Source organism: Gopherus evgoodei, unplaced genomic scaffold (genome assembly GCF_007399415.2).
Source record: "Gopherus evgoodei ecotype Sinaloan lineage unplaced genomic scaffold, rGopEvg1_v1.p scaffold_45_arrow_ctg1, whole genome shotgun sequence".
NCBI lineage: Eukaryota > Metazoa > Chordata > Testudines > Testudinidae > Gopherus > Gopherus evgoodei.
In genome coordinates, this window is record NW_022060066.1 from 1,996,891 (window position 1) to 2,020,706 (window position 23,816).

The 23,816-nt window shown below is 46.9% G+C and overlaps 1 long non-coding RNA gene and 2 other non-coding genes across 3 annotated transcripts; all 3 read right to left on the reverse strand.

Moving 5' to 3' along the window:
• Nucleotides 1-489: 489 nt before the first annotated feature.
• On the reverse strand, nucleotides 490-636 carry LOC115642817. The gene has a single exon (XR_003998239.1). It is a non-coding gene; the product is annotated as a small nucleolar RNA SNORA79 (small nucleolar RNA).
• A 767-nt stretch (nucleotides 637-1,403) lies between these two features.
• Nucleotides 1,404-1,480, reverse strand: LOC115642819. The gene has a single exon (XR_003998241.1). It is a non-coding gene; the product is annotated as a small nucleolar RNA SNORD126 (small nucleolar RNA).
• A 98-nt stretch (nucleotides 1,481-1,578) lies between these two features.
• Nucleotides 1,579-12,201, reverse strand: LOC115642794. Its single transcript, XR_003998237.1, has 3 exons — nucleotides 12,133-12,201; nucleotides 3,079-3,212; nucleotides 1,579-1,624 (listed from the first exon to the last, which is right to left on the reverse strand). It is a non-coding gene; the product is annotated as an uncharacterized LOC115642794 (long non-coding RNA).
• Nucleotides 12,202-23,816: the final 11,615 nt, after the last annotated feature.

Genomic DNA, 23,816 nt, shown 5'->3' on the forward strand with positions numbered 1-23,816 from the left:
GAACGTTTTTACAAAAAATACCCAACTCTTACACATCCATTCTAGTTTAATCCTGTTTTTAGTACAGACTTTCCTGGACATAACTTCGAAGAGTCCTTGTAATACAGATCAGAGATAGGCCAACACTTTTAATCTTCAGGGCCCAAATTCTCTCTACAGTTGACGTCAGTGGAGAGAAAGATACATTTTCCTTGAAGGCTCATCTCAAAATCGTCCCTGTAAAGATAAGGAATCTCAGATTTAAAGATGCAGAATGCAGCACACAGTTGCCTCTTGGAAAACTAGATAGCTTAACTGCAATAACTCCTCCCAGCTGAGGCCAGCATAGCTCCTACTGCTTCAGCTCAGGCAATCTTTCAGCTCACATTGTAAAATTACTATCTGGTTACCATAGCCCACTGCCCAAAGTTTACAGAGAAATATGTACAGAACAGCTGTTTTTTCAACCCCATTTCTTTCCCCAAAAGTCCAGTCCCTCTCTGCCTCTTTGAGTGTCTGACCCTGCAAAATTCAGATGTGCCAACGGATGGCCAAACCCATCCAGGAGCACTCTGAGTAAAAAAAGGCCAAGTTTAATCTGCGATGACACAAAATCCCGCTGCCCATGGCTCATGGCAGTAAGAGGAACGGTCATCACGGCCACTCTCCCTTAAATGAGCAGTTCTGAAAGCAACAGGATTCCCTAGAGAGATACACCATGAATTTCCCTAACAAGCAAACCTTTACTAAGTAGTTTCCTTACTAAAATCCTGCAGAAAGGAGTTCCTATCCATGTATGCAGAAAGATATGGCTTTCTGAAGGCATCTACAGCTTCAGGTAATGAAAGACAGCCTGGCAATGTTTGGAAGACCAATTCAGAGACTGTTACTGAATGAGGAATGCATGGTATACGCTATGCCAGACATTTGTTAACTGCTAGGTCTGCCATAGTACCTCTTTCTCATCCCATACCTGCCCCCATGGTGACATTGGCCTGAGGTACCAATATGAGGCCATGCTAAGCAACTGGATAGATACGAACTTCCAGCAGTACTTATATCTGTGATTCCTATAAGGGATCCAGGGTGAGGAGGGAGAGGAGAAACCATCCCATTTTGTTTTTAGAGTTCCTGCCCCTAAAGATACAATGAGGAAATATTTCCAAGTCAATGTGGGGAGAGAGAGAGAGAGAGAGAGAGAGAGAGAGAAGGGAAGAAAAAAAAAAGGCTATCAACTACATGGAAAACTTTTCCTTGCATCTATACTCCTTCATTTGCACAAAAACCAGAACCAAGTTTCTGAAGAGTTTGCATGGATCTGCTACTTATTCTCCTCACTGTTGGGGACTTATGGTTGCATTAGAGATCATTAGAACATCAGCTTTCCCCCAAATCAGACCTCAGCTGCAGGTGTTTGTTTCATTAGGCTGCTCAGGGCATATGTGTCATCAGGGTATTCAGGTGAAACACGGACTGAACATGCAGTTCATCACAGCAGACTCCTCCTAGTCCTACAAGTGGCAATGTGGCTGCCCCTCCTACACACAAACCACCACCCAGGACTCTGAAGTGGTTGAGAATTCTAGCTGCTTCCTCACCCAACTGCCTCGTGTTCCAGCATGGGCTCCCGAGCTTCCAACTCCACCTGCAAGAAGACGACAGAGAAAATCCCCACATGCATAAACAGGTACTAGCCAGTAGAAGCAGGGAGGTGATTTCACCCATGTATATGGCACTGATGAGTCTGACACTGGATTATCGCATCCAGTTCTGGTGTCCAAATTTTAATAAGGACACTGAAAAATTAGAGATGGATGCCTTTCTAGGAGGGATGCGTTACTCAAATACAATCAGCGGGATCGCTAGGTGAAGTTCTGTGGCTGGTATTAAACTGGAGCTCAGACTAGGCAATCTAATGGTTCCGTCTGGCCTACAAAGATCTGGCTTTTCAATAAGGCCATACGAGCAGCTTCTAAGGGCACAGCAGTTTCAGCCAGGGAAATGGTGCTGTGAAGTTACCTGGAGATGCAGTGAGGTGAGAAGGGCTAGTGCAGGGAACTATTTAAAAGCAGCATGCAGGGACAGGAGGGATAATGGTTGAATTTTAGAAATGGGAAGGAGTCAGGGAATCTCAGTGGGGATTACTAGGTAACTTTCTATGCTCCCTATGATGCAGGGAGTCAGTCTATCTAGTCATAATGGTTCCTCCTGGCCTTAAACCTTAACCACATCTACTAGATTTCATTGCAGGCCCAAAATGGGACAGGGAGTTAATGCATCTCTCCATCCGCAATGCAGTGGGGTCTGCTCAGAGCACGTGTCATCAGGTGAAAGATGGATTGAATATACTCATGGGAGACTCCACCCACGCCCTCAAGCCCAGCTGTGACACTATCAATGGCAAAGCACAGAAGGGTCTCATGGGTCTGAGAAGAAATGTCTTGTGGGCCGGGTCTCCAATCAACACCCACCCTCAAGATAGTTGTGTGGTTAAGGCTCTGGACTGGGACATCTGGGCTCAGTTTTCAGCTCTGCCACAGGCTCCCTGGGTGACCTCTAAGTCCTTTTAAATCTCTGGTTTGGGTGCCTAACTTCACTGGGCTCCTTTGAAAAATCTCAGCCTTCAGCTCTCATCTGTAATGCTGATACCTTCTGTCTTCCATCTTTTATAACCTAAGCAGACAAAGCTAACAAAAAATATTTGGGACAGGGATGGTCTCTAAGTGACTCTACAACCTCCAGCACAGTAAGGCCTCTAGGCAACTACTAATAAAACAGTGGATGGGCCCATCAAGTCAAGTATCCTGCTTCCATAGAGTAACCAGACAGCAAGTGTGAAAAATCAGGACGGGGGTGGGAAGGTAACAGGAGCCTATATAAGAAAAAGACCCAAAAATTGTGACTATCCCTATAAAAATCAGGATATCTGGTCACCCTATACCTCCAGCAATATACCTCTGGCTACTCCCCACTACCCCTCACAGAGATCAGAGCAAGCCCTGAAAGCACAGGAGCTGATTGTCCTTAACTCAGCTCATGTAGGCTGTAAAACCACTCAGTCCCTTCTCTTTAAGGCCCTACTCAGCAGGAGACTCTTACCCCCTACTTTCCTGTGTGCTCAGGTCCGGTATGTTTCATTTCAGCCCGTTTTCAAGATTCAGTTGCTTCATTTGTCCACTTCAGCCCCAATCATTTTGTGGGGTTGGGGAGTCAGTCTCCAGCCTCTCCACCATCTGAAACAGGAAAAGAAACATTCATAAGACCATGACCCACAAACCCGCTTCCTCTGCCCTGCTACTGCAGCTATACCAGAGATCAGAGTTGCTTCTGGACCCATCTAAACCCAAATTCCCCAGCACACCACAGGCTAGTTCTACCTGGGCATAGCTAGGCAGGAAGAGGAACAGGAGCTGCTAACAGGGAGTTTTGCAAGGGAGTTCTCCAGGTGAAGGAGGAGCACATACAGCATCTGTGGGGTAAGTTACTGTCTGCAGTGTGTGTTTGTGTTTGGGGGTTACTTGCTGTGTGCTGAGCTTGTGTTTGTCAGTCTGTTTGGTTTGTTTGTTTGAAGGACCGTGTGCTGTAGCTGGCAGTTGGAGGCGGAGCTACCAGGAAGGTTTGAAAGCTAGAAGCCTCTGGTAATTGGCTGAGCCTTAACCAGTGGGCGGGGCATTCACTCAGGCCAGGGCTGTATAAAGCTGCGCACAAGCGACCAGGGAGCATAGTGAACAGAAGCTGCTAACAGGGAGTTTTGCAAGGGAGTTGGGAAGGGGAGTAGGAAGGGAGTGGGAGTCCCTTGTCGGTCTCATCTGTGACCCATTGGTCCCCTGAACCTATAAAGTGAGCCACATCCAAAACCTTTCTGTTCACAGCAGAGCGGACAGAGAGCTGCAGACGGGAATTTGTGAGAGTTTGACAGAGGGAGGCTTACAATGGTGAGGAGGACCCGCAACACCTGTGCCAGCACTGCTTCTGTCTCCTCCACCTGCGCCTGTAGCCAGACAGAGCACCAAAGCATGGATGCTTTTACCCAGATTCTGGTGTGAGCTTGCAAAGACTGTAATTTGCAATTTCCACTTACTGATATCCAGGCTGGGGGTGGCATCCAAAGTGAAAGGTGCCTACTGGTGGAATCTCTCAGGCAGCAGGTGGGAGAGCTACAGGAGGAGGTGGCCAGGCTGAGGAACATCCATATCCATGAGCAATTCCTGGACAGTATCCATGTGGAGACAGCTGACGGTGCTGTCCCAGTTCACAGGACTACTGACACACCAGTGGAGGAGGAGATGCCTCAGGGTGTATCTGACACACCAGTGGAGGAGGAGGCTCAGGGTGGACACAGCCAGCTGGTTACTTCTAGCAGCGGGCAGTGCTCCACCCTTGCTGTGAACCCTCCTGCTGTGGTAAAAGATAACCGTTATGCTCTTCTTGATACAGGAGAGAAGGAATCACCCCCAACAGTTAAGGAGGTGAAGCCTCGTACCCCTAAGGCTGGGAGGTCTGCTGCCACCACTGATAAGAAACGTAGGGTAGTGGTGGTTGGAGACTCTCTGCTGAGGGGGACGGAGACACCCATCTGTCGCCCTGACCGTTCATCCCGGGAGGTATGCTGCCTGCCAGGGGCCCGTATCCGAGATGTTACAGAGGCATTGTCGAGGATTATCCGGCCTTCTGACTACTACCCCATGCTACTCATCCATGTGGGCACAAACGATACTGCGAGGTGTGACACTGAGCAGATCAAGAGTGACTACAGGGCTCTGGGAGTACGTGTTAAGGAGTTTGGAGCGCAGGTGGTATTCTCTTCGATTCTTCCTGTTGAAGGTAGAGGTCCGGGCAGAGACAGATGCATCGTGGAGGTGAATGCCTGGCTGCGAAGATAGTGTCGCCAGGAAGGCTTTGGCTTCCTCAACCACGGGATACTATTCGAGGAAGGACTGCTAGGCACAGATGGTGTTCACCTTTCGAAGAGGGGAAAGGCCTTATTTGTGCACAGACTGGCTAACCTAGTAAGGAGGGCTTTAAACTAGGTTCGACGGGGACAGGTGAGCAAACCCCACAGTTAAGTGGGGAACAAGACCTGGGAGATGGGTTGGAAACAGGAGGGAGCACGGGCTATAATGGCAGAGAGGAAGGAGGGTCAGGGCAAAGCTGGGAGGCAAGATCAAACTAGTATCTTAGATGCCTATATACAAATGCAAGAAGTATGGGTAATAAGCAGGAAGAACTGGAAGTGCTAATAAATAAACACAACTACAACATTATTGGCATTACTGAAACTTGGTGGGATAATACACACGACTGGAATGTTGGTGTGGATGGGTATAATTTGCTCAGGAAGGATAGACAGGGGAAAAAGGGAGAAGGTGTTGCCTTATATATTAAAAATGTACACACTTGGACTGAGGTGGAGATGGACATAGGAGATGGAAGTGTTGAGAGTCTCTGGGTTAGGCTAAAAGGGGTAAAAAACATGGGTGATGTCGTGCTGGGAGTCTACTACAGGCCACCTAATCAGGTGGAAGAGGTGGATGAGGCTTTTTTCAAACAACTAACAAAATCATCCAAAGCCCAAGATTTGGTGGTGATGGGGGACTTCAACTATCCAGATATATGTTGGGAAAATAACACCGCGGGGCACAGACTATCTAATAAGTTCCTGGACTGCATTGCAGACAACTTTATTTCAGAAAGTTGAAAAAGCTACTGGGGGGAAGCTGTTCTAGACTTGATTTTAACAAATAGGGAGGAACTTGTTGAGAATTTGAAAGTAGAAGGAAGCTTGGGTGAAAGTGATCATGAAATCATAGAGTTTGCAATTCTAAGGAAGGGTAGAAAGGAGTACAGCAGAATAGAGACAATGGATTTCAGGAAGGCGGATTTTGGTAAGCTCAGAGAGCTGATAGGTAAGGTCCCATGGGAATCAAGACTGAGGGGAAAAACAACTGAGGAGAGTTGGCAGTTTTTCAAAGGGACGCTATTAAGGGCCCAAAAGCAAGTTATTCCGATGGTTAGGAAAGATAGAAAATGTGGCAAAAGACCCCCTGGCTTAACCACGAGATCTTGTGTGACATACAAAATAAAAAGGCGTCATATAAAAAATGGAAACTAGGTCAGATTACAAAGGATGAATATAGGCAAATAACACAGGAATGCAGAGGCAAGATTAGAAAAGCAAAGGCACAAAATGAACTCAAACTAGCTAAGGGAATAAAGGGAAACAAGAAGACTTTTTATCAATACATTAGAAGCAAGAGGAAGACCAAGGACAGGGTAGGCCCACTGCTCAGTGAGGAGGGGGAAACAGTAACGGGAGACTTGGAAATGGCAGAAATGGCAATGATGCTTAATGACTTCTTTGTTTCGTGAAGGAATGTCTAATATAGTGAATGCTTACAGGAAGAGGGTAGGTTTAGAAGATAATATAAAAAAAGAGCAAGTAAAAAATCACTTAGAAAAGTTAGATGCCTGCAAGTCACCAGGGCCTGATGAAATGCATCCTGGAATACTCAAGGAGTTAATAACAGAGGTATCTGAGCCTCTAGCTATTATCTTTGGGAAATCATGGGAGACGGTGGAGATTCCAGAAGACTGGAAGGGGGCAAATATAGTGCCCATCTATAAAAAGGGAAACAAAAACAACCCAGGAAACTACAGACCAGTTAGTTTAACTTCTGTGCCAGGGAAGATAAGGGAGCAGGTAATTAAAGAAATCATCTGCAAACACTTGGAAGGTGGTAAGGTGACAGGGAATAGCCAGCATGGATTTGTAAAGAACAAATCGTGTCAAACTAATCTGATAGCGTTCTTTGATAGGATAACGAGCCTTGTGGATAAGGGAGAAGCAGTGGATGTGATATGCCTAGACTTTAGTAAGGCATTTGATACGGTCTCGCACGATATTCTTATAGATAAACTAGGAAAGTACAATTTAGATGGGGCTACTATAAGGTGGGTGCATAACTGGCTGGATAACCGTACTCAGAGAGTAGTTGGTAATGGCTCCCAATCCTGCTGGAAAGGTATAACAAGTGGGGTTCCGCAGGGGTGTGTTTTGGGTCCGGTTCTGTTCAATATCTTCATCAACAATTTAGATGTTGGCATAGAAAGTACGGTTATTAAGTTTGCGGACGATACCAAACTGGGAGGGATTGCAACTGCTTTGGAGGACAGGGTCAAAATTCAAAATGATCTGGACAAATTGGAGAAATGGTCTGAGGTAAACAGGATGAAGTTCAATAAAGATAAATGCAAAGTGCTCCACTTAGGACGGAATAATCAGTTTCACACATACAGAATGGGAAGAGACTGTCTAGGAAGGAGTATGGCAGAAAGAGATCTAGGGGTCATAACAGACCACAAGCTTAATATGAGTCAACAGTGTGATACTGTTGCAAAAAAAGCAAACGTGATTCTGGGATGCATTAACAGGTGTGTTGTAAACAAGACACGAGAAGTCATTCTTCCGCTTTACTCTGCGCAGCTTAGGCCTCAACTGGAGTATTGTGTCCAGTTCTGGGCACCGCATTTCAAGAAAGATGTGGAGAAATTAGAGCGGGTCCAGAGAAGAGCAAGAAGAATGATTAAAGGTCTTGAGAACATGACCTATGAAGGAAGGCTGAAGGAATTGGGTTTGTTTAGTTTGGAAAAGAGAAGACTGAGAGGGGACCTGATAGCAGTTTTCAGGTATCTAAAAGGGTGTCATCAGGAGGAGGGAGAAAACTTGTTCACCTTAGCCTCCAATGATAGAACAAGAAGCAATGGGCTTAAACTGCAGCAAGGGAGATTTAGGTTGGACATTAGGAAAAAGTTCCTAACTGTCAGGGTAGTTAAACACTGGAATAAATTGCCTAGGGAGGTTGTGGAATCTCCATCTCTGGAGATATTTAAGAGTAGGTTAGATAAATGTCTATTAGGGATGGTCTAGACAATATTTGGTCCTGCCATGAGGGCAGGGGACTGGACTCAATGACCTCTCGAGGTCCCTTCCAGTCCTGGAGTCTATAAGAGCTAACACTATACAAGGACGGGAAGACAGCAGGACTAAAATGAAGTCACTTCTAGGGTGGAGAGAGACAGCCAGAGCAAAGTGCAACAGGAGAAGGAGGGGGAATATTTTAGCACAACGGTTCTCAACTGGGGGCCCGCAGCTGGTCCATGAAGCAGGACTGGCATTGGGCTGGCTGGCACTGTGATAAAGGAAGTTGGGCGAGAGCTCCCTTTTATGGACATCCATCCAGCCAGCAGCTATAACATCCCTCTTAGTCGCTGTTCTCTAATTGCGCTACCTGTAAAGCAGGGATGGGCAAACTTTTTGGCTTGAGGGCCGAATCCGATTTCCAAAATTGTATGGAGGGTGTCACGGAGTCCCTGGGCGATGCTCTGGAACTGCTCCCCACCAAGCCAGTCCGGACTTTGGGGAGCCTCCTCTCCCTTGGAGCAGACTTGTTCAGGGCAAGAAGCTCACACGTCTTCACCTCCTGGGTCTCTCCTTGGAGCATTTAGCATCCTCTGCCCCTCCGTGCGCTTCCCACAGCGAGCCCGCCTCAGTGGGGTCCTGCGGAAGCCACAGGGTCCTGCACCCTCACTTTGCAGTCAGACGTGACTCAGCCAGCCAGTAAAACAGGTTTATTCGATGACAGGAACAGGGTCTAAAACAGAGCTTGTAGATACAGCGAACCGGACCCCTTGGCTGGGTCCATTCTGGGGGGCAGTGAGCCAGACCCCCAGGTCTGCCCTCCACCCTTGACCCCAGCCAGCTCCAGACTAACAACCCCTTCCAGCCCCTCCTCTCTGCTCAGCTCCTTTCTCGGGCCAGGAGGTCACCTGATCCCTTTGTCTCCAACACCTTCAGTTGGCACCTTTGCAGGGGAGGGGCCCAGGCCATCAGTTGCTAGGAGACAGAGTGCCAGGCATTTAGGTGCACTGGCCCTTGCTCTGCCAGATACTTAAGAACTGCCATGGGGACACTGAGGCACCAACACAGTATTCAGAGAAAACATTAAGAACATTCCCAGTTCGTCACAGAGGGCTGCTAAGGGGGGGAGGAGGGGGGCTGTGCCTCCCAAACAGCCAGGCATGGCCTGCCCCGCCCCATCCGACACCCCCTCGCCCTGCTTCTCGCCCTCTAACGCCCACCCCCCCCGGAACTCCTGCCCCATCTCCCACCCCTCTGTCCCCTGACGGCCCCTTGGGACTCCTGCCTCATCCAACTCTCCTTGTTCCCTGAGAGCCCCTCGATCCCCTGCCACACCAACCCCCCCCCTTCCTGACAGCCCCCCTGGAACCCCTGCCCCATCCAACCATCCCTTCTCCCTGTTTCCCCCCGACCCCTGCCCCAGGGACCCCTGCACCTATTCAATCCCCCGTTCCCTGCACTCTCGCCGCCCCAAGCCCTATCCACAACCTCGCTCTCTGACGACCACCCAAAACTCCCCTGCCCTCTATCCAACTCCCCCCCGCCCCCGCTCCCTGCTCATTACCATGCTGCCTGGATTCCCCCAGCCCTTTCCCTGCCAGCAGCAGCGAGCTCTGGGGGAGGAGCCCCCCAGCAGCACACTCACCCCCACCACTGTCACTGCATGTGCTCCTAGGGCCCCTCTCAGGTCCAAGAATCTCTCTGTGGTGGGTGCTGGGGGGTGCTGCATGTGCCTCCTCCCCTGTAGTTGCCCCTGACTATAGCCTCAGTGGAGGTGAGGAATGGGACTGCGTCCTTGTCCGGCATGGAGCAGAAGCAGTGACTGGGGGTGTGGGGGGGGGGCTGAACTGGTGGAGGGTACTGCTGGAAAAGGGAAGGGTCTGAGGGGGAAGGGCAGGCTCAGAGTCAGTGTGCCCTGGCAGTGGAAAGGGGGGCACTAGGACCCTGTGGCAGCAGTTGCTGCAGGGAAGCAGGATGGAGGAGAGAAAGACAGAGATGCTGTGCTTTGAGGCCCCAGAAAGGCAAGCGGGGGCAGCAAATAGGGACCACTGGACTCTCTGGCGGGGACACAGATGGGGCCTGCGGGGGTGTCCTGCCACAAATGTTGGAAGAGCTAGACCCCTGGCTCTGAATATAGCTGGAGCACCATGTGAGTATGGCCCTTTTAACATCCACAGTGAGCAGAGAGGATCTCAAATTCTGTTCACGCCCCAAGCAAGAGACTTGAACAGCTTCAGACCAATAGCGTTAATTTCTCTGAAGAGGAAGAGAAGAACCAATCCTGGACAATGAGGATTTAAAATCTGATGTTCACATCACTAAGGCAACACCAGCCTGAAGGCCTCAAGACACACACAAGCTAGTAGGTTAGCAAGGACCAAAAGTCAAAAGTCACTCCTGCTGCACTCCATGATCGTAGCTGAATGCTGGACCGGTCAACACAACTGGCAACAGACAAAGTCAGAGCTGAAAAACATCTGCTACAAGCCAAAGGGCAGAGCTGAAGGTTTGACACGCCTCAGCCTGCACTAACTGGGGGAAGGGAGATATGTGGTCTGGCAGGCAGGACCATGATCTAACAGGAATACTCTGGAGTCCTTGCTCTAGGTTGGAAATTACTAGGGCCGCCCGGGGGGTGGGGGGGAGCAAGTGGGGCACTTTGCCCCAGGCCCCCACAAGAGTTTTTCAGGACCCCTGGAGTGGGGTCCTTCACTCGCTCTGGGGGCTCTGGAAAACTCCCGTGGGGCCCGGGCCCCCGGAGCTTCTTCAGCTCCAGATCTTTGGCGGTGGCAGAGTGGAAGGACTCCCCACCACTGAATTACCACAGAAGTGGGGGCCTCCGCTGTCAAAGACTCCAGGGCCCCTGAAGCCTCTGGGCGGCCCTGGAAATTGCAGGTCTTGGTGAAGTCCTTAAAGAGAGGTAGACAAATAAAACCCAGGAATCCTGACTTCCAGTCCCCCTTCTCTAGAACTAGGTTGGACTCTCTTGCTCTAACCACTGGTTTACACTCCCCCAGAGTTGGGAATAGAACTCAGGGGTCCTGACTCCCAGCCCCCCTCTTCTAACCCACTATAGTTACTCCTAGATTTCAACAGTTTTGCTGTTATATAGAGTTTAGTTCCCTGGGCAAGGGATGCCCATTCCTCTGTAAGAAGTCAATCTCATACCAGCTCATTGCTCCCCATATCTGGAACATGGCATTGGTCCAAAGCAATTGTTTCCTCTCAGCAAATCAGTTCCATGCTCAACCTAAAATGAAGAGATACAAACTGGTTTAGGATACACAGACCAAAACCTGGCAACCAGACCACATCCAACACCACCACAGCTATTACATTGGAGACAGGAGCAAAATGGAGATCTGGAGGGACCTTCAACTCCCATCCTTCCCCCAAACACATCCCCTGCATGAGCAATCTCACCATTGCTAGCAGCACTTCTGAACCCCAAGTCAAACCCGCTCCCAGCTCATTCCACACCCCGAAGGAGGCTGCTAGTCCTAGAACACGTGGCGGAAGTGGGAAGGCATCTTCCTAACCCTGCTCCCCCCCGCGGCAAGGGCATCCTTTGTTCAGCCTTCACCGCCTCCCTCGCTGCCATGTGCTTTTTCCTCTTAAAGAGACATACACCCGTTCACAAAACTCCTGCTGTTTACTATAGTTTGGTTATAGCAGCAGGAGCTGGCCCCAGGACTTTGCTCCCCCTTCCGGAGCTGCGAGGAGAATTCACTGGATTAAAGGGCAGAATTTAGCTCCTGGGTTCACTCCCGAGCTCTGCAGCACGCTCCCTGCCTGCCCTGAAACAAGTCACCAAAGCACATTGGGGCGGGCGGGGGAGAAGAGATGAGTAGAGAGAGGCAACAAACTCTTTCCACAGCACGTTTCGCTTCATGTGGGCCCAAGGAGAAATGCTTCGGACAGCCACATGGTCATTTATTAAAACCCAGAGACAAATCAGGTCAGCTGTTTCGCCCAGATACTGCGAATTCAATGGGAATTTCAGAAGATCACACAGCACAATCTCATAGGTTTAATAGACCATTTTCCCACTAACCTTCTGCCTTCGGCCCCACCTAACAGGTTGACCCACGCGTTCTGAATTCAACAGGCCCAGGGCCCAATTCCCTCCGCCAGAACACCGCTCTCCACCACATACAGTCTGAACACGGGGTTCGATCCTAAAACGTGGGTGACTGGCAAACGATTCAAACCGCATTAGAGAGCTTGCAACTCACCCACCACGTTAGCCTAGGTCTGGAAGTATTGAAACAGAATACAGGAAGTACCATGAGGGTGAAAGAGAGACAGATAAGAGGAAGTGGTGAGTGGGACAGGGAAGAGAGCGGCTTTGCCATTGGCTGAGAACATGAACTAGTCAGTGTTATTTTTCTGAATGAAGTGAATGAGAGGCAGAAACATTAATCCATGGCTTCAAACCATGTGTCAAAAGACCTTTACACAGCTGATTTTAGGAAAATGTGTGTGACAGAAATCCATGGTTTTCTGTGGAATCTCAAAGATTTTTCAGTCTGTATTAGGGAATACAGTCTTGAGCCAACATTTGAAAAGCTAGGCTGAAGTTTTCAGAGGCACTGTCCAGAAATCCGTATGTGCGCTGTAAATTGGGCTGATATTCAAAAGTACTGAGCAACCCTGCTAAGCATTTCTGAAAGTCACTTATTTAGGAGGCTAAATCAGAGTTTAGGAATCTGAATTTAGGCTCCTAGTTTTAAAAAAATTAGCCCTGAAATGTTGGGATCATTTTGATCTCCAAACCCCTTACAAATAGTGTAATATCAATAAACACATTTCACATTTATATACCACTTTGGATTTTCCTCATTCTGAAGTCCCAGGACTGGAAAATATGGAAAGATACTGGCAGTAGAGAGCCAGGTCGTTTAGGCACCTAAAGATGCTGAAAAGTACCTAGTGGGATTTCAAAAGTACCTAGGCACTCTAACTTCCATAGGAACCTAATACCCTCACAAGCCTTTGACAATCCTAATATATATCCAGATTCAGAGTCAACAAAGGCTGGGGAGAAGGCATCTGCAATGCAGGACTTCAATAACATTTGTGGGTAACGTAAGTGTGGAAAATCTTGGCAAAATCTGCAAAGGAAAATAATAAAATCCCTTATGTACCATGCTTCCTACCAGACTGTTCTCTCACTTACACTGACATAATCCCGTTAACGTCAGTGAAGTGGTTTCAGGTTTAAACTGGTGTATTTCACAGCCCAAAGGTAAGCATTATTGTTGCCATTTTACAGGTGGAGAAACAGGCTCTGAAATAGGTGAAGGTGCAACTCCTCAAAGGCATTGAGATGTATAACTCTCACTGGGAATTAAGCCCCTAAATATCTGTGAGATCTGGGCCCAAGTTACTTGTCTGAGTCACAGGTGTCCTGATTCATTCTCCTCCCAAAATTGGAAATAAAACCTTGGACTCTGGATTTTCAACCTCCCACTCATCCTCAGCAGTGAAGCCAGATGCAGAGAATTCATTTAGCTTCTCTGCAACGGTCTGGTCTTCCTGGAATGCTCCTTTACCACCTTGATCATGCAGTGACTCCACTGATTGTTTGGCAGGCTTCCTACTGTTGGTGTCACTAAGCATAACCCTAAGTAACTTAAAAGGTAAAAAGCAATAAGGATATAAAGTCTCCCTGTTTAGGCCTCAGATGAGCAAAAGTTCTTCCATGTTTAAACTCTAATTGACCTAACAGGCCAATAAATAGAAGAGGCCAGGTGTAACATCCGTTATCAGTTGCCATACAGCTCAAACTGGTATAAGGCAGAACTAATGAGGCCTGCATACTTTCGGCCAAGGGAGAGGAGATAATGGTTTACAAAGAAAAGAAAGGACAAGGTCATAATTCACACCAGCTTTAATTAACTGCTTAATGTAACTGCTACAAGGGGGAGAGGGAGGGGAAAGACAAAGAAGTGTGTGTGAGAAAAGAATACTGCAGCCGGACAGAAGAGGGAGGGGAAACGGGGGCTTGCTAGTCAGCAAGAAAAGTTCTCATGGATATAAAAGAACAGACTGCTTATTTTAGGGGGGCTGGATCTGAGGCATGTCATGTCTCCCAGCACCACTTTGAGATCTCAGATAAATTTTGCTTGCTTCTCCACTCTGGTGTGTGTTCATTGGTGCTAAGCACTCCAGGCACGAACCACTGTTGCTTGCCTCGGGCACCCTCTGTGCCTGCAACACTACTTCAGATGTACTTAAACATTTTTTTACTGTTTATTTTTGAGACTTTGGCTAGTTGCTCTTCAAATTCTTTTTCGACCCGCCTAATTATTATATTTGACCTGCCAGAGTTTGTTTCTTTCTATTTTCCTCAGTAGGATTTAACTTCCAATTTTTAAAAGATGCCTTAATGACTCTAACCACTTCTTTAATTTATTTTTAAAAAAGAAAGAGAAGTACTTGTGGTACCTTAGAGACTAACAAATTTATTTGGGCATAAGCTTACGTGGGCTAAAACCCAATTCATCAGATGCATTGAGTGGAAAATACAGTAGGAAGACATATATATATATATTCCTACTATATATATACACACACACACACACACACACACACACACACACACACACACACACACACACACACACACACAGAGAACATGAAAAGATTGGGGTTGCCTTACCAACTCTAATGAGACAAATCAATTAAAGTGGGCTATTATCAGCAGGAGGAAAAAAACACTTTTAAAGTGGTAATCAGGATGGCCCATTTCAAACAGCTGACAAAAAGGTGTGAGTAACAGTAGGAGGAAAAATAGCAGGGGGAAATAGTTTTTACTTTGTGTAATGACCCATCCACTCCCAGTTTTTATTCAGACCTTATTTGGTGGTGTCTGGTTTGCAGATTAATTCCAGTTCTGCAGTTTCTCTTTGGAGTCTTTTTTTGAAGTTTTTTTTGTATAGGTCTGTAATTGAGTGACCAGGGAGGCTGAAGTGTTCGCTGACTGGTTTTTGAATGTTGTAATTCTTGATGTCTGATTTGTGTCCATTTATTCTTTTGTGTAGTGCCATGGTGGTACTTTAGTAGTCCTCTTACTATGTTTTTTAATTTGGGGTATACATTTAATTTGAAACTCTGTTATGATGTTTTAAAAAAGTTCCCATGCAGCTTGTAGGCATTTCATTTTTGTAACTGTACCTTTTAATTTCCATTTAACTAGCTTTTTCATTTTTGTGTAGTTTCCCTTTCGGAAATTAAATGCTACTGTGGTGGGTTTCTTTGGTGTCATTCCCCCTTTCTCCTCCCGCCAAGGATTTTACATTTAATTATATCATGGTCAATAATACTGTGTGTTTCAGCTATATTCACCATCTGGACCACATCTTTTGCTTCACTTTGGACTAAATCAAGGGTAACCTCTCCACTTGTCGTCTCCAGGACTAGCTACTCCAAGAAGCAGATATTCACGGTGTCTAGAAACTTTATCTCAGCCTCCTGTCCTGAGGTGACATGTACCCAGTCAATATGGGGATACAGTGGAACCTCAGAGTTATGAACTCCAGAGTTACAAACTGACCAAGCTAATGGAAGGTGCAGGCAGAGGGTGGGGCAAGGGTGTTCAGTTTTGTGTGAATAGAAAGTTGACAATCCTAGCCCAGGGGAACCATGGGAGATGTAATGTATTCCCTGCCTCTGTTTTCCATCAGCATCTGCCAGGCCCAGCTTCATGGCACCATGGGAGATGTAGTGTCTCCCCTGCCTCTATCACCCATCTGCTGCTGCCAGGCTGGCCTGGCCATCTCATTTCTAGGGCAAGGGGCCAGCAGTGTGAGACTGAAAGTGGAAGATGCCGTGATGCTGGGGAGGGGTCCGCGCTGCTCCGGAAGGTGCTGACCTTGCTGGGAAGGGCCCCACCCCGCCATGGGAGATGCTGTCTTCCTGCCACGCCCCATGGACTGCTCTGCACCAGCCCTAGTACACTGCGGGGGATGCAGGCTCCAGATTGTTGCACTGCAGCAGGGACCCCCACAGCCCTGCCCCTCCTTACTCCCACCAACTCCCCAATACCTGCCAAGTGTCCTCGGTCTCAATGCTGCAATCCCAGCCAGCTCCCCCTTCTCCACTAGCTCCCCATCCCCTTGTTATGGAAGCGGGGCAACCTTCACCCACTTTTCCTGGTCGGAATCCTTTAGAGAGATTATGGGGTGACATCACTTTCAGTCACTATCCCAATCGGACTCTAATGGAGCATGCACTGGGGCAACATATTTTAGAGTGGTAGCCATGTTAGTCTGTATCAGCAAAAAGAACGAGGAGTACTTGTGGCTTCTTAGAGACTAACAAATTTATTTGGGCATAAGCTTTCATGGGCTAAAACCCACTTCATCAGATGCATGCAGTTGAAAATACAGTAAGAAGATAGATATACACAGAGAACAAGGACTCTGTGTATACAAGGACAAGTGCAGCATCCTGCACTTAGGACAGAAGAATCCCATTCACTGTTGCAGACTAGGGACCGAATGTCTAGGAAGCAGTTCTGCAGAAAAGGACTTTGGGGTTACAGTGGATGAGAAGCTGGATATGAGTCAACAATGTGCCCTTGTTGCCAAGAAGGCTAATGGCATTTTGGACTGTATAAGTAGGGGCATTGCCAGCAGATAGAAGGACGTGATCATTCCGCTCTATTCGACATTGGTGAGGCCTCATCTGGAGTACTGTGTCCAGTTTTGGGCCCCACGCTACAAAAAGGATGTGGAAAAATTGGAAAGAGTCCAGCAGAGGCCAACCAAAATGATTAGGGAGCTGGAGCACATGACTTATGAGGAGAGGCTGAGGGAACTGGGATTCTTTAGTCTGCAGAAGAGAAGAATGAGATGGGATTTGATAGCTGCTTTCAACTACCTGAAAGGGGCTTCCAAAGAGGATGGATCTAGACTGTTCTCAGTGGTAGCCGATGACAGAGTAATGGTCTCAAGTTGCAGTGGGGGAGGTTTAGGTTGGCTATTAGGAAAACCTTTTTCACTGGGAGGGTGGTGAAGCACTGGAATGGTTACCTAGGGAGGTGGTGGAATCTCCTTCCTTAGAGATTTTAAAGGTCAGACTTGACAAAGCCCTGGCTGGCCTGATTTAGTTGGGAATTGGTCCTGCTTTGAGCAGGGAGTTGGACTAGATGACCTCCTGAGGTCGCTTCCAACCCTGATATTCTATGTATATGAAAAAATGGATATTGCCATACCAACTATAATGAGAGTAATCAATTAAGATGGGCTATTATTAGCAGGAGAAAAAAAAATTAGTGATAATCAGAATGGTCCATTTCCAATAGTTGACAAGAAGGTGTGAGTAACAGTAGGGGAAAAATTAGCATGGGAAAATAGTTTTTACTTTGTGTAATGACCCATTCATTTCCAGTCTTTATTCAAGCCTAATTTAATGGTGTCCAGTTTGCAAATTAATTCCAATTCTGCAGTTTCTCGTTGGAGTCTGTTTCTGAAGTTTTTTTGTTGGATTATTGCAACTTTTAGGTCTATAATTGAGTGACCAGGGAGGCTGAAGTGTTCTCCGACTGGTTTTTGAATGTTGTAGTTCTTGACATCTGATTTGTGTCCATTTATTCTTTTGCGTAGAGACTATCTGGTTTGGCCAATGTACATGGCAGAGAGGCATTGCTAGCACATGATGGCATATATCACATTGGTAGATGTGGAGGTGTTTGAGTCTCTGATGGTGTAGCTGATATGATTAGATCCTATGAAGGTGTCCCTTGAATAGATTTGTGGACAGAGTTGGCAACGGGCTTTGTTGCAAGGGAGATGAAAGATTAGGATTCTAAGCCTGCCTCCCCTAGCATGTGCCTGGAGCTAACAGAGCAGCTTTCCTTTTTCAAGGAGCACACAACTTTGTTATCTACTGTAACGTTCAGAACTGGGTTAGGATCTTGAACCTGCCAAATTTGGAGGGTGTATGGATACAGAGCTCAGCGTGGGGCCTTTCACTGGTAGTGGTCGGACCTTGGGAAAGTCACTTCAGACCAGATTAATAATGGTATTTGGGTGCCTAAACATGCAGATTGATGTCTAGTGGATTTCTAAAGCTCCCATTAACATTAACTTAGGTACTTAAATCCCTTTTGAGAATCTGGTCCCGGAGCACTGTTGGAAATCCCTCTAGGCATCTATCTGCATGTTTAGACACCTAAATCACTTTTGAAAATCTGGTCATTTGTTTCCACATGTGTCAGTTGTCTATCTGTACACGACACTTCTCTATCTCACAGGGGCGTGGTGAGGATAAATACATTAGAGATTGGGAGGTGCGCCAATCCTATGGCAATAGGGGGCCTTATATGGCTGTAGATAGGAAGATGTGCTGCATGCCCAACTTGATACACCATGGGGCTGATTTTCATAGGTGATGAGCACCTGCAGTTTCCATGGGCTTGAACTGGAGTTGTGGGCACTCAACACCTCTGAAAATCTGGCCTCTAAGTCATCTCAGTTTGGGCCCCCAGAAATGTGGACACCACTGGTGCTAAAAGTACCAATGGGAGTTAGGCGCCTAAGTCTCTTTGAGGATCTCCCAGGCTTTGGAGGTTCCTGAGCACTAAATCACAACTCTTACACCAACACATCTGTTTCCCAGAGGCTAATCTCTCTCTTGTTTTCACATTGGTTTCCATAATGTCACCAGTCCACCATAAATGATCCCCTCAGGTTGGCGTTACACACTATTCCATCTGACCATACCAAATGTGAATTTCCCCTCAACTCAGAGTCACAAGAGGTACTTCTTTCTTTGTGTCACTGTCATAAACAGATAGTTAAGGGTTAATGCCTCTTTTACCTGTAAAGGGTTAAGAAGCTCAGTAAACCTGGCTGACACCTGACCAGAGGACCAATAGGAGGACAAGATACTTTCGAATCTTGGTGGAGGGAAGTCTTTGTTTGTGCTCTTTGTTTTGTTCGTTGTTCGCTCTTGGGACTAAGATGGACCAGACTTACATCCAGGCTCTCCAAATCTTTCTAAATCAGTCTCTCATGTTTCAGACTTGTAAGTAATCAGCCAGGCAAGGCATGTTAGTCTTATGTTTGTTTTCTCAACTTGTAAATGTTTCTTTTTGCTGGAAGGATTTTCACCTCTATTTGCTGTAACTTTGAATCTAAGGCTAGAGGGGGTTTCCTCTGGGCTATATGAATCTGAGTACCCTGTAAAGTATTTTCCATCCTGATTTTACAGACATGATTTTTACCTTTCTTTCTTTAATTAAAAGCTTTCTTTTTAAGAACCTGATTGATTTTTCCTTGTTTTAAGATCCAAGGGGATTGGGTCTGGACTCCCCAGGAATTGGTGGGGGGAAAGGAGAGGAAATGGTTAATTTCTCCTTGTTTTAAGATCCAAGTGGTTTGGATCTGTGTTCTCTAGGGAACTGGTGAAGTCCCTCAAGGCAGCCCAGGGAGGGGAAAGTTTGTGGGGACAGGTAGTGCCCCAGACACTGAAATTTCTGGGTGGTGGCAGTGTTAACAGATCTAAGCTAGTAATTAAGCTCAGAGGTGTTCATGCAGGTCCCCACATTTGTACTCTAAAGTTCAAAGTGGGGGAAAAAACCTTGACAGTCACACACTCCTGATCAAGTATTATTATTATTTATTTGTATTACAGTAGCAACTAGGAGCCCTATTCATGGATCAGGATGCCCTGGTGTTAGGCACTGTAAAAACACAAAACAAAAGAATGATCCCTGTCCCGAAGGGCATTGGGGAAATAATCAGAGGCAGCAGCAATTCTACATCTACAATGGAAGATCAGCTTGTCCTGTATAGGCCATCTCTTCCACTGTTTGTGAATATGCAGGACTTGGGAAATCCTACATATACCTCCTACACACCTAAATATGCCCCTTTTGGGATATGAAGCACCTCAGAATGGATGCATGAGCAGTGGATTACAGTAGCTTCCCGCTTGGATACACTATGAATGGGAATGCAGCTCTGTTCACCCTCTCCCCATCTGAGTCGAAGAAATTCAGCTGCTTCCAGTTGGCAGCCAGATTTTGGAAGGGAGCATTGGATCTACTGCACTTAGTGGCTCCAGTGCTACAAACATAGGCTGGTAGAAGCAATCAGAGCCCAGCAGAAGCCGGAAGATCACAGCTGTGGACAATAGAGGGAATCAGGGGACAGCACAACCAACAACAGCTGGTAGAACCCAGCACTGGGCAGTGAGACCGGCAGGGGCTGATAGAACCCAACTGTAGCCAAAAGAGAGCAGCAGGAGTGAAGGGAGACTAGCAGGCCAAGAGACTCCAAGAGAGAGCAGAAGAGACCATCAAAGACTATTACAGTCCTACAGGGTCAATAGGACCCAGAGGATGATGATCAGGGAGCAGTGGAATGAGAATCATAGAATATCAGGGTTGGACGGGACCTCAGGAAGTCATCTAGCCCAACCCCCTGCTCAAAACAGGACCAATTCCTAACTAAATCATCCTAGCTAGGGCTTTGTCAAGCCTGACCTTAAAAACTTCTAAGGAAGGAGATTGCACTACCTCCCTAGGTAACCCATTCCAGTGCTTCACCTCCTCCTAGTAAAAAGTTTTTCCTAATATCTAACAGAGAGAGGGATAGCTCAGTGGTTTGAGCTTTGGCCTGCTAAACCCAGGGTTGTGAGCTCAATCCTTGAAGAGGCCACTTAGGGATCTGTAGCAAAATCAGTATTTGGTCCTGCTAGTGAAGGTGGGGGGCTGGACTCCATGACCTTTCAGGGTCCCTCCCAGCTCTATGAGATAGGTATATCTAAAAAAAGAATGTGACCATCTGGACAATGGAGGTGTCAGTGCTAGGAGAGCTCCAGAAAGGGCTGTAAATCACAGAAGTAATGGTCTATCTTGCAGGGCCTGCAGAAGCTTGAGGCTATCAGTGACACAATCTATCATTAACAGGAACCTACCCAGCCATCAGCTGCCTGTAGACCTTACTGTCCATGAGTGAAGGGTAGTGGAATGGGAGGCAGATGGCCAAATATCGGTCATAAGACATAGCAGCCAGCAGGAAGCACTCCACAGTGGTCAGGGCACTGAAGTGATAGAGCTATGCAAGGCAGCTGCCTAGAGATATATCACATTGCCTATCTAGAGATCACTGGGCATCACAGGGGATATGTTGGAGATAGAGACAATCTCCAAGCTGGAGAGGAAGAAATACATAGGGGTCTGGAGATGTGGAATCAGCACCACTAGGAGAAGGTTGGCAGCCAAGGATATGATATAGACAGCTAGGAATCCAGTAAAGAGCAGGATCCACAGTTCCTTGAAGTTCTCAAATCCCAGGAGGAGGATATGGGAGATGAGGGTGAGGTTTCTGCTGCCTAACTCCTCCATAGGGAGGAGCTGGGGGAAAGAGAGTCAGCAGATAATTACAAGACAATGAAAAAAACTATCCATAAAACCTGCAGCTATGTGTCCTTGTGGGAAGTAGTGCTGTCTAGTGATTACAGCAGTGAATGAGGGGAGTAGTGTCTAGTGCTTAGAGCAGTGGAAGCCAGGCCTCCTGGATTGTATCTTAGCTCTGAGAAAGGCCTTGGCAGCTAGTGGGCTACAGAAGGGGTGTCTTAGCATCAGGACACCTAGGTCTAGAAGAGCAATGGGGTTTAGCAAGATAGAGGGAAAGTACTGGCTCTCCACCCCCATTCTGAATAAGAAGAAGTATCTTGAAGCTGTGCTTCGTTTATTTCTCTTCTTTCAACAATGTGACCTGGCCAAAACTCTGAATGTCCATTCCATGGGCAATCCTGACATTCTGAAATTGCCTTTCATCCCAAATCATAATGAAACAGCAACATTTCCAGGAAAATTCTGAGAAATTTCATTTCAGAGAGAGTTAAAGAACCTTATCAAAATGTTGACATGCTTTGTTGGGATAATGATAAAGCACTTCCTTTTTCCTTTATCATTTCTACTCGGTTCTATACTAGTCTATTAAACTTGAGATGATAGTCGAATCTACGTGCTTTGAAGTTACAGAAATAAAATACCTCACTCATTTGCCATAAAAAAATGTGCCAAAATCAGTATGTTCCCAGGAAACATTTACATTTTGTTGAATCAGCAAACTGAGAGGAAAACTGGTCATTCAGCAAATTGTGGACCAACTCCAGGCCCAACCTTTGCTGTGAACTCTGAGGATTCGGGACACCGTGGATAATAACTGATGATAGCAGGAGCACTGCCAGCTTTTTTGCCACCCTAGGCGGCGGAAGGTCCTGCCCCTGAAATACCACTGATGACAGGGGCAGCTGAAGATCCAGCCGCAGTGGTCACGCCGCCCCCCAAATGTTAGCGCCCTAGGCAACCGCCTAGGTCACCTAATGGTTTGCGCCAGCCCTGGATGATAGGTAGCACTGTGTCAAGGTAAAACCATGGGACTGTGTGCCAAGATAGGCCTCTTCTATCAAAAGGTTCAATTTTGGCCTTTGCCTCTGACTTGCTGGTGACCTTGAGTATGCCCTTAACCTCTCTGTGCCCAAGGACGGCTCCAGGCCCCAGCACGCCAAGCGCGTGCTTGGGGCAGGAGGGCGGCAGGAGGCAGCCTTCTGCGGCATGCCTGCGGAGGGTCCGCTTTGGGCAGGCCTGTGGGAGGTCCATTGGAGCGGTGGGACCAGCGACCGGCAGAGCACCCCCTGCGTCATGACTCCATGCTTGGGGCAGCAAAATGTCTAGAGCTGCCCCTGTCTGTGCCTCACTTTTGTTATTTATTAAGTACAAGACACAGCAATTAACCAAGTCCTTTCCCTGGACAGTTAACAAGGTGAAGGGTCTTCACAGGGCATAGGGTCACTCAACAGGGGGGTGTCAAGGTCCTTCCCCACTCTGAACTTTAGGGTACAGATATGGGGACCTGGATGGACACTTCTAAGCTTAATTACCAGCTTAGATCTGGTATCGCTTCCACCCCCCACCCCCAAGCACTACCTTTTTTCCCTGTGTAGCCTTGAGAGACCTCACCAATTTCCTGGTGAACACAGATCCAAACCCCTTGGATCTTAAAACAAGGAGAAATTAACCATCCCCCCTCCTTTCTCCTACCAACTACTGGTGGATCCAGATCCAACTCCCTTGGATCTTAAAATAAGGAAAAAATCAATCAGGTATTTAAAAAGAAGGCTTTTAATTAAATAAAAGAAAGGTAAAAGAAAACCCTCTGGAAGAGATTAGCATATCAGTTACTCTCACAGACAACAGATTCAAAACACAGAGGATGTTCCCCTGGGCAAAAATCATAATACACATACAAGAATACCCAAATTTGATAATTCCCTTAATGGTACCAAGACAAGTTACAAAGAAAATAAAAATAAACCTATCTTTCCCTTTCTAAAACTTACTACTCTGATAAGAGGCTGGTTCCTTGATGCTTTTCACTCTGGCTGAAACTGAGATTTTAAACAAAGGAAAACTTCCCTCTTTCCTTTTGAAACATCTTATTTCCCCATTGGTTCCTCTGGTCAGGTGTCAGCTAGGCTAGGTGAACTTCTTAACCTGTTACAAGTAAAAGAGGCATTAACCCTTAACTATCTGTTTATGACAGGGGGAAATCTTTAGCATGAGTGGGGCAGGGATACTCAGCAGTTAGCGTGAAGAAATACATTTAAACACCATTCTAGCATTGGTAGCAGAGATTAATGATACAAGTCATAGATGTCTGTAGGGAATCTGTTTATTTACAAAGAATATGCAGAGGGCACTTTCCTTATTCAGCAATCCAAGTCTACCTTTCCTTTGGGTCCTGTGCCCAAAAGTAGCTCTGTCTCTTGGTTTTATCCGAAGGCTATCCTAACCCTTGCCTTTCTCGCTTTCTGCCTCTCACATGCATAGATACAAAACTATAATCAACCAGGCCTTTCTGTTTAGACATAAAATAAGTTCTCCGCTCTGTCTGGA